Source organism: Nyctibius grandis, chromosome 6, assembly GCF_013368605.1.
Source record: "Nyctibius grandis isolate bNycGra1 chromosome 6, bNycGra1.pri, whole genome shotgun sequence".
Classification (NCBI taxonomy): Eukaryota; Metazoa; Chordata; class Aves; order Nyctibiiformes; family Nyctibiidae; genus Nyctibius; species Nyctibius grandis.
The window spans coordinates 24,981,625-24,993,759 of record NC_090663.1 but is presented as its reverse complement, the minus strand read 5'-3'; positions in this window follow the sequence as shown (position 1 = coordinate 24,993,759).

Here is a 12,135-nt window from a genome sequence, read left to right as displayed (position 1 = left end):
AATTTCAAACAAATTTAGGTGTAAAGTTACTTAAATGAACTGATTGCTGTATTTTCCCTGGAGGAAGGCTAGAGTGATGTAGCATATGGTTGAGCCACTGTTAGTGGCATATTCAGGTATAATGGAGCTTATTTCATTAATCTGTCCTGATTGAGAATGACAGATGTATCCTCAGTCATGAATTAAACAAACCGAATGGACATTTGAATGGGGCTGGCCCATAAACTGAGGGAATACTATCTGTGTATGTGTCAAACGACAGGAAAGGGGTGGTGGTGGCTGAAGAAAATGTATTGAATAATGTAGGACCTAAGCATGATGCAAATGGTATGGCATAAAGGGTGGAGATTGTAATGGGTTTGGCTGGGAGAAAGTTGATTTTCTTCGTAGCAGCCTGTGTTTCACATTGGTAACCAAAACAGCGTTGATAACACACCAATGTTTTAGCTATTGTGCAATAGGGCTTACAGTGTCAAGACTTTCTCTGTTTTTTACTCTGCCCCCTGCTCCCACCAGCAAGTAGGCTAAGGGTGGGCAAGTGATTGGTAAGGGACACAGTCAGGACACCTGAACCCAACTAACCAAAGGAGTATTTCGTACCGTGTGATGTCATGCTCAGCAATAAAACTGGGGCAGGAGTTTTTCCAGAGTAGCTGCTGCTGAATGACTGACTGGGCATTGGTCTACTGGTGGAGAATTGTTTTTGCACCACTTGCTTTTTGTCTTCTTTTTTGTCCTCATCACTTATTAGACTGCCTTTATCTCAACCTTTGAGATTTTTTCCTCACTTTTGCCCTTCCAGTTCTCTCCCCCATCCTACTGAGCAGGGTCTTACTTGCCACCTGGGTCCAACCCACCATATATAGGAAAGGGAAGTATAGTAATGCAATTAAAATTGTTATAGCCCTTTTGTTTCTACCCCTTTTTCTGGTGTTGTTCTCCCACTTACCTGACTCTTCTGTGTCCTAAGGTTGATGGCTAGGGGAAGGTGATGGGGAGGGGGCTGTATTATAGTGGGTTGTCAGCACTGCAGTCATCTGCTAGGAGGAATACCATGCTCATGTTGATAGTTTCTTCTTTCTTGCTCTAGGATCCCCTGGGAACAATGTTTACATGTTTGCTAACATGCTTTTACACTTTTGGACTTTTTTTATTGGTCTGCAGTTCCACATGACTCTAAATTTATGATATATGGTGCCTTTTATGTCTTTTAGGCAGTTTTGTCCAGATTTGCATTTCTTTAATTGACTATGGGTGAGCTGTTTATAATCCTGGGGTCTTTTGTGCCAGACCTGCATCCCATCCCTTACCCCATGCCTGCACTCTATTACACCACCTCCTTTGTCTCCACTTTGGAAGGCACCTGCCATTGTATCAGACCTGTATTTCTCTACACTGCATTCTCATGTTAGCATTGTAAATATCTCATTTTGTATATAATAACTACTTGTTACTACTGTCTATATAAAACTTGTGTTGTACCACACACAGATAAACAAAAGTGAAATAAATTAGCCATAGACACCTGGTCTATCAGAGAAAATGCTGTTAGAGATAAATTAAGTGAAAACAAAGCGACAGGAAGGTTGAGAAAAGTTCAGAGAGAGCAAGTCTGGCAAATGTCAGTTGTGACACCTCTAACTTCACTACAAAGCTCATGACCCATTACTAGTCAGTACTGTACTATAGAGCTACATGTTTACAATAGGTCAAAGAGAAAGAAGGCAAGAGTTCCATTTTGGGGATTTGGCTAAGAAGCAGATAGTACAGACTTTGGAAAGAGTAGTTTCACTGGAATGTGTAGAGTAAAAAGCCACTTGAGTCTGGATCTAACTCTGCATAACAGTTCATATACAAGCCATTTAATAAGCTTTCAAAAGTGTTAGAAAGTGGTTTGGGGTTTTTGTTATTATTTAAGTTGGGTTTGTTTAAAGTAATACTTTTAATTCAAAAGAATAAAATTCAGAAGTCAGAAGATAAGAGAGGACTAAGAGTTCATGGGGGTAGTATATTTCCAAGCAATATGCAATGGAAATGAATAGCATCCCTGGAGCAAATGCAGTAACTAGGAACAAAAGGCAGATGAGTAACTGCTGCTTCTATGGCAGAAAATTAAGAGCAAAGAGCACTTCATCTAAAAGAACATTTCTCCCTTTCAGACAAAAAAATTCCTCACCAACCATATGAATGAAAGACTGCATAATCTGTAATCACTAATATTGTTTGGTTTACAAGTTAATCTTTCTGAAAATAAAATTTTACAGTTAGAGTGAGAGGCAAAGCAACAATGTTGGTAAGCTTTGCTTTTCACTAGAACTAAACAATATGAAGTGACAAGTTTCAAGGGTTGTGTCAAGTCCCTGAATTCAGAGTGGCGTCTGCTTCCACAGAATTCATGGGCTCTTTCTGTATGTAGGACTGCGTTCCCAGCAAGTATTCACAAACATTCAAGGAAAATTCTCTATTAATGTCATCTGATTGTATAGTAATTTTTACAGCTTATAACTACAGCTTATTCAACTAGTGATGAAAGTAAGTCTTTTGCGTTTGCATGCAGATAAATACATGCCTACCTAACAAAACCTTCAGCAAGTTATGGTCAGAGTTTTACTGCATATAATTAAGATGGTATTGCTATTACTATAGTCAAATACTTTGGAAAAGTTAGGTCAATCTGACAAAAATTGGAAAAACAGTGAGTCTCATGAGGAAGTAGAAATGACTGCAGATGGATTTTTGAGAAATAAGGATATTGATTTTGTGACTCAAAGTTAGGGGGGTTGTATCTGAGGAAATAAGTATGAAGCTACTTCAGAATTTTATAAAGCCTTATTTGTTACTTTAACGATTGCAATTGAAATCAGCAAAACTGAACTGAGCTAAAACCCAAAACTAAATTGATCTCATTAGAAATTGCTTGGTATTTAAAAAATTAAAGTACATTATGTAACTAACTATTTAGGCTCTTAATTTAAGCATGCAGATTTTAAAATCTTGGCTTAAGTGACTAGGAATACGAATAATTTTTAAAGTATTATTCTGAGATGCAATCTGCCAGTTAAATTTTAAATTTGTTTGCTTTTTTTATTTTTTACTTCAAAAGAGTATAGAATGTATCATAGCTTCAAATGAAAATAATTGGGTATAAGATCTTAAAAATAATGTACGGATTCCTCTGAAAGCAATTTAGCATTTTACTTGATACTTCAAACTCAATGGATGTGTTTGGTAGGTTAGAAAGAATCACAGAAACATAGAACGGTTTAAGTTGGAAGGGACCTTAAAGATCATCTAGTTCCAGCCCCTCTGCCAGCAGCAGGGGCCCATTCCACTAGACCAGGTTGCTCAAAGCCCCATCAGTAGCTCCCCTGATCCTCCTTCTGGCCCTTCTTGTAGATGGGTGTCACATTTGCTAATTTCTAGTCAACTGGGACCTCCCCAGTTAGCCTGGACTGCTGATAAATGATGGAAAGTGGCTTGGTGAGCACTTCTGCAAAATCCCTCAGTACCCCTGGGTGAATCTCATCTGTCCCCATAGACTTATGTGTGTCTAAGTGGCATAGCAGGTCGCTATGCATTTCCCCTTGGATTATGGGGGCTTCATTCTTCTCCCTATCCCTGTCTTCCAGTTTAGGGGGCTGGGTACCCGGAGGACAACTGGTGTTACTACTAAACACTGAGGCAAAGAAGGCATTAAGCACCTCAATGTTTTCCTCATCCTTTGTTAGTATGTTTCCACCTGCATCCAATAAAGGATGGAGATTCTTCGTGGCTCTCCTCTTGTTGCTAATGTATTTATAGAAACATTTATTGTTGCCTTTTACGGCAGTGGTCAGATTGAGTTATACTTGGGCTTTGGCCCTTCTAATTTTTTCCGTGCATAGCCTCATGACATCTTTGTAGTCCTTCTGAGTTGCCTGCCCCTTCTTCCACAGGTCATAAACTCTCCTTTTTTTTTCCTGAGTTCCAGACAAAGCTTTCTATTAAGCCAGGCCAGTCTTCTCCCCGGCTCACTCATCTTTTGGCACGTGGGGACGGCCTGCTCCTGTGCCTTTAAGATTTTTTTCTTGAAGAGTGTCCAACCTTCCTGGACACCTTTGCCCTTGAGGACTGCCTCCCAAGGGACTCTGTCAACCAGGCTGCTAAACCGGCCAAAGTCTGCCCTCCAAAAGTCCAAGGTAGCGGTTCTGCTGACCCCCTTTCTTACTTCTCCATGAATTGAAATCTCTATAATTTTGTGTTCGCTGTGCCCAAGATGACCTCCAACCATCACATCACCCACAAGTCCTTCTATGCTCGCAAACAAGAGTCTAGTAGGGCGCCTTCCCTAGCTGGCTCGCTCATCAGCTGTGTCAGGAAGTTATCTCCCACACAGTCCAGGAACCTCCTAGACTGTTTCCTCTGTGTTGTATTTCCAGCAGACATCTGGTAAGTTGAAGTCCCCCACGAGAACAATCTCCCAGCTGCTTATGGAACATTTTATCTACCTCTTCATCCTGGCTGGGTGGTCTATAGCAGACTCCCACCATGATATCTGCCTTGTTGGCCTTCACCCTGATCCTTACCCATAAACACTCGACCCTGTCTTCACCATCCTCAAGCTCTAGGCAGTCAAAACCCTCCCCAACATACAGGGCCACCCCACCTCCTCCCCCACATTTCTTATCCCTTTTGAAGAGTTTATAACTATCCATTGCAGCACTCCAGTTGTGCGAGTCATCCCACCATGTTTCTGTGATGGCAACTATGTCAATTTTCCTGCTGCACAATGGCTTACAGCTCCTCCTGTCTGTTGCTCATGTTCTGTGCATTGGAGTAGATGCACTTCAGTTGGGCTATTAATCCCGCCACCTTTGTTGGGGGGAAAAGCCCTAATTCCTGCATGACCACTCTTGGGCACTTCCGCAGTTTCTAACCCTTCACTAACCCTTACACTTCTGCTGCCGCATGGCTCTCCATCCTCTGCCTCCACTGAAATGGCAGACTGAAAGACCTCACTAGCTCACTGTCCCACAAGCATTGGCATGCCGCCCCCAGGCTTGTCTAGTGAGCCTGCTTCTATATTTATTGATATCATATGTCACTGATCTATGAACCTCGCTACTTATGGTTGCATTGTCTTGTCTTGTTGGCATAGTATGAAGCAAGAGTTAGTTGGATTGACATAGATTTACAGGAGGAAAAGACTGAATCATAACAACACCAAATGCTCCTAGGAAACAAGAGACAAGGAAAACTCTCAAATAATTCAAGGTCATACTCTGTTCTCAGGCCAAAATAAATCTCGTAAAGGCCAAACAGACAATCTAAATTTATAGTTCAGAGTTTAATTTGATATGAAGACGAGTAATTCAATATGAATAATCTTATTCAGCACCATGCTTGCAATTTTGTTATGCTAGTATGATGTGGCATATTCTCAGCAGTACAACACCAGAACATCAGCAAGTTTGATTCCTTCTTGTTTAAATTGTTCAAAAACATCACTTAAAATCAATGATATTTCAAAAAAATAAGAAACTAGAATGTAGATGAAAATAATTGAAATAGAAATGTTTATTTTTATAGCTTTACAGGTAAAAGAAAGTGGGAGAAAATAGTAGATGCTGTATGTGTTAGTAGTAAACATCAATAACATTCATCTGGATTGATCTGCTGTTTGTAGTTTCATATAAATCTTTCTATTCATGGTTAACCTTTAGAAAGCACAGATAAAATAGGACTTAGTCACTACCAAATAGAAGATCGACGAAGACTGACAATATTATTGTATCCCAAAATAGTTCTGAAAAACACTTTGAAAACTTAAAAAGAAAAAAAATATTAATAGGGATGTTACATACCGTATTGAAAAAAAAGTGTTGCTGTCACCTATGTGTATCATAACTAATTTCATAATTTCAAAAACACAGTCTACACATGACAGTATCAGTTTACTATGGTAATCAGGAAATACAAAACTAACTGTATTCTCTAGACAAGATCTGAAGCTTTTATAAGTCATTACTACACTTCTGTAAGCACCACTAGCTCTAGAAAAATTGCATCCATTTTTAACAGCTGAGAATTTGACTGTGTATATTAGTATCTGTATATTCAGCTTTAAAGAACATTTTGGTTATCTCAATTATTATTTATGTTAAGAATACATAGAAATAGTCACCTAAGCAATTTTTAATTTAATGATTTATGTATATTAAATGTCTTTTTCATTTGCAGGGTTTTTAAAATTCTTTTAATTGTCATGCGTAAAAGAAAAAAGTAATCCTCTGGACAGATACAAAAGTATATGAAAGGTAAATATTGTACAACACTTATTTTCGTTTCTGATTGCTATTAGTTCACTTTCTTTTATTGTTGTTAAGACTGACAAGAAAATACTAAGTCTAGTTGAGGTTGTTAGACTATGATATCAAAGCTATTAAGGCATTTCCAGCAAGACTTTAAATTATGTGTTTTTCACTATGTTCATACGAACATATTATGTTTACTCTTCTGTCAGAGTCCAATACTGCCTGACCAGGTTCTTTTAGATATTCCACGCATGGAGGGTGTAATGTTTAATATCAAGTTTACTTATTAAAGACAGTTGATATTACATGGGATTTATGACTTAGCAGAGTGATACAAAATATATTGCATAACATAATAAAAATGTAAGTTACACTTAACAAAATACACAGTAATTGCAACACACAGTTCAGTCACAACACCAATGTGATTCCCATTACCAGTCTCTATAATATGTTCACCGTGACATATTATATTGTAACAGCTGAAGCCTGTTGCTTCCTTCAAAATACCTTTGTTAGTTGTCTAGTTTTTACACTCCATGTTGGGCTGAGCCACATATTCAGTCCTTCCCCTCCTTGACCCACATACTTGTCTAGCTAACTTAAGGGCACACTCCTGCTCTTTTAATGAATGCAGGAAGAAATGTTTACACCACCTGTTGATCGACTCTGGTGCCCTTTGTGTTGAGATACAGTCAGCCTCTTTGCAACAGCTGTCAGCAGTTGCAGCCTGGATGATTCCCTGAGCTTCATGGGCTCATCTCCCTTGCCCATTTCCTCTGAGCATTCTTCCATTGTAGGTGTTTATTGGTCAGTCACATCTTCCTTCTGAAAATATTTTGAAGTCAGGAACTAAAATTTCTATTAAGAGGGCAAGGTAAAAGAAATTCTCTTTGTACTTGAAGTAAAAAATTATGAGATTTGAAGTAGCTGTTAATTCACGTTAATTTGGAATGATAGATGAGAAGAAACTGGAAAACTGCTTAGTATGGTTATTATGCCACCTTATTTTTATTAGTATTTATGTTTTGAGAATAAACAGTATGGGAATATCAAATACACCTTGAATTTAAATATTTTAAACTGTCTTAGTATCTATCTGTATAGGCTTTAACTGAAGAGTGCCGCTGACATGGAGATCCTTGGAAAATTCTCAAAAGCTGTTTGAACATGGTCCTGGACAAACTATTGTAACTGACCCTGCCTGAGCAGGGGGATTGGAACAGATAACCTCCAGATGTCCCTTCCAACATTAACCATTCTGTGATTCTTTAAGTTTCCTTTCAGCTATAATTTCAAACAGGAGAGGGAAGGCAATGAATTTGCCATTGTTAGCAAGTCTCTAATGAATTTGATAGGAAAGGTTACAAGAATCTGTTAAATCTATGTTGAAGTAGAAGTGATTTTGTTGATACAGTGAGCTAACTTAGATTTTTTTTTTTCTCCTCTCTCTTACACCTTTATGCTCCAGAGTTTTTAAAGGTATGACTCAGTCTTATAATTTTGCCTGTGATATTTCACTGGGACAGATTGTGAGCTGTTTCAGATTACAGTGTTATCACTGTGCAAAAGACATTCCATTCTATTTCTTTATCCTCAGCTCTATATTATGATGTGTGGTCCCTTTTCAGTGCCTAGCTGAGGTCCTTATTTATGGAGAGGAATGAATAGGTAAAGACTGAAATAATGCAAGAAGGAATTTTACAGTCAGGAGTTGTATACACAAAACTGTAGGTAGGTTATTCAGTGTATACCATGATCCTCTGTGTTGGGTCTCTCTGACATCACAAATAACCATAGCCTGTGGAACATTTTTGCCTAGACCACCACTTAGTTTGTTGTTGAAGCAAGAATATATGATGCCCTCAATTATCTATGTCTCATTTAACTAAGTCATGTGTACAGTTACTCTAGAGTACTTCTCTGAGAACTTTACACTGCAGGTAGACAGAAGCATGCAACCCATATGAACAGCAAAATGCTGCTATTGGCAGGAATAGCTGGAGTCATAGTAGTAGATATATATTTGTGGTAGGAAGAGCTAAATTTACATATAAAGTAAAACTTGTGATATTTATTTTTATACGACATGTCATGTCGTCTTTTTTTGAAGTAATTGAAATATTACCTTTTTTTTCTTTTTCATGTTATTCAGAATCATGTCATTAAGACAAGGAATCTATAAAATCCAAACTTCTTCTAGAGCTTACAGCAAAGTATCTTTTCAGAAGATCTTAAAATATTTTGAGTGAAAGGATATACAATCTGTAAGCCAAATTTATATATAATTTTTTGTTAGCATTAAACTGAAGGTAAACTCTACTACATTTGGTCTTGAGTATGCAAATCATCTCTAGAATCTAACAAACGCTTTGCACTGACCATGAAAACAATTCAGAGTAATTATGACTCAAATATAAAACCACACCTGTAAGCAAAGAGCCATTAATTCAAATGCTTTTGGTGTTCACAAACTTTTCAAGTGTTCTAATCAATTTACCACTACTGAAATGAAACAATTGTTCAACAAATCACATCAGTCCTGCCTTAGGCCAATAATGAATAACTTCTCCAACTGAAACTGCAAGAGGGATTTAAGAGTTCAAAAGGTATCATCTGTCCCAACATGAATTTGGCCAGAAGACTAGAGTTAATAATCTATTTTTCAGTATCCTAGTATCTTAAAAGAGGTTTCTTGTTAAATTTGAAAAGTATCACCACTAGCAAGAATTTCTCCTATCAAAAATATCAGTAGAAATTGTGTAGAAAATAACCTAAGTGAAAAACAGGAGGAAAAATAAAGACAGAACTCTCTAAAAATATCTAATCATTCTTTAGAAGTGGAGGTAGGTGATCAGATACTGTTTCCTTAATGAGGGAGAAGAAGAAAAAAAAAAGCAAAACCATCTCAGCAATATTTTATAGAGTATTAAAAAAATCCAGAAATAATATTTCATAATATATTTTGAATTTATCAAGTTAAAAAAATGTTAAAATTGAATAATATTCTGATATCATAGATAGCCACATGAAGAAAAAAGAAAAGGGAAAAAAAAAATCATAGTACTATGCTAGAGAAAAAGACAACCAGCATTGAGGCTTGCATATATGGGAAAAGAAATAAGAAATGGAATGAATTACCCAAATTTTATAATTTGGTGGCATGGCTAGAGTATGCTGATTAATAATGTTAACCATATAGATAAATTTTTCAATGGAATAATCAAGTTCATTACAAAAGAAGGAAAAAAGTAGGCCTAAATTTAATGGAACACACAGTACTGTGAAACAAGGTACTTTACACGAACCTAATATCTGCTAGAAACAAAAGTGTAGTTGTTAATAGGAAAAACATCAGTAAAGAAAGCTAAACAGGCAACCCTGTTAGACATTACTCTCTGCTAATCCTCATGTCTGTATAAATAAAACTCCCACTGAATTTGGATTTAGATGTGAAATCACTACTTCCAGTTATATTTAAAAATTAAGGAATGCACTGGTCTTTCACTATTTGAAAATCAGATTTTTGACATTACTTAGCTCAACTTAATTACAAGTAAATTATTTACCAGGAATTAATGTTCCAGCATCATTCTTTAATGGAGATAAAAGTCAGAATCACATGTTTTTGGTGCCAAAAAAGCAAGACCAGATACTGAAAAAAAACGAAGCAAAAATCTAATTGGCTTGGGTATTGTGAGCTGCCTCTAGACCCAATGCACACCTACGATAGAAATTATTGCTGATTAAAAATATATGGATCAGAGCCAAGGCAAAATTATCACAAAACAATTACAATAGGATTATATCATAATCACAGTAAAGAGGAAGCTAAAAACGTGCTCCAGTGGATCATGTCTAAAGTGCAACTTTTATCCTACTGCTATTCCTGAGATATATCACAATTTATTTTTGTGCCTTGCTAAGGGCAAGAAAAGGATTCATACATATTTAGTTCTGGATTATTATCTTTCAATGTATACTGCCTTACTCCTAGAACAGTTACTCATCAAATAAGTTTTTACTTTGTGCAAGTGTTTGTGACACCTAGTATCAGAAATAGTTCCTCAGAATAGGATTCTGTTTGCTCAGAGCTATTGACGGTTTCCTAATTACTAGTCTTCGTAGCCCTGATCAACTACAATGAAAACTCAGAACCATAGAGGAACATAACAAAAACATGGTCAAAGTTTTTTTAAAAAATACACATAGTCTGGAAATGTACTATGATTTCTTGATATGACCAAGATGGTAGAAAAATAGCCCTTGCTTTGTCAGCACAATGTTCAAATAAGACACGAATGTAACAATATAAGAAAACGCATCACCAGAAGAGAAAAGATTAATTCCTTCACATTATAAGAGTTGGATAATAATTCTCATGTTTAAGAATGGCTTCCTGAAAAAGCAGTGGTTTAAGATACTTCTTATTTTAAGTGTCTGTAATTGTATTTGAGCCCTTCCTTAGGGGCTTGTGTAGAGAAGTACGTATGAAGAGAGAGAAGGAAATTTTGAGAACAGAATCTCATTCACTGCTGTATGCATCATAAACACAGTCACAAACATAGCGGAAAAAAAAAGACAAACAAAATTATGCTCTTATTCCAGGTGTTGTACAAATAAAATTTAGGCAAGTTTACATGTACAAAGCTTTATTAGTGGTGTCTATAGCTGATGGCGTATATTGACTTCAAGGTAACTTCAGGAAAAAAAATAAGAAGAGGGGAGGAGGGGGGAAGAGAGAGAAAAAACGTTCCGCAATTCATGTATACTTATTGGATATATTAATAACTGTTATCTGTTATGTTATCTACTAAGTCTTAAGGTTATGAACTAAAACATATAAGAGGATGGGTGAAGAGTTCTTAGTATGGAGTTACAGAATAATAGCTACAAGGCAAGAGTGAGGAGGCAGAGGAAGAAAAGGTTGTTTTAAAGATTAATGGCAATCACTTTCTACAAGAAACCTGATCTAACAAACAGACATAACTGCTTCAGAGTCTGCCAGTGCAAGGTTGTGAGGATAGCAGCACTTGAGATACCAGGTAAAGGCACTGCCACAACAGCTTCAGGATGTGTAATGAAAAGTTGCAAGGGTACAAGTGAACAGCAGACTACAGAACTGAAAGAGGAAGGCCCTCAGCATTACAAAGGTTAAAGCACCTAAAAAACCATGCCACACAGTAGAAATTTTGTTGGGACAGAAAATTCTCTGAATTTGATGATTCTGCCCATGTTCTCTGTCATTTAGCTATCTCAGTGGGTCACTTGTTTCAAATTATCAGTAAATCTTGGGAAATTCTGGGCTCATGAGAGCTGTTTCAGATTTTGCACAATACGCACAAAGTAGTTTAATCTGCCTTTGGCACACTGGACCAATTCTGCATTAACACTGTTGGCCTATTCTGCATGCAGAGTGCCTCTGTATGGTGCATTAGCAGTAAACAGACTTATTTTGAGCATGTTAGAATTTCTGGGTATCTGACAAAGAAAATGTGGGCAGAAATATGAGATTCATGACCTTCATTAACTCATATACCTTAGTAATGATTAAAAAAAGTGAATGAATGTTAAACAGCTAATTTTTGTTTCCTTTAAAGTAAAGGATATTTGTAGTATTTAAAGACATAGATGATAAATGTTGTGTAGCAGTCTGTTTAGTACGTAAAGAAAAGTTAAACATGGAATTTACCAGGAAGCATTATAATTGTAGCCGAGAAACTGTTTCAGTCATTGGCTCTTTGGAGACATAGCAGGAACTGTTCTGGGTTTATATACAATTTTATTATAATAATATTGCATAATGGTCATGTGACATCAGAAAATGTATGATGATGTGGAA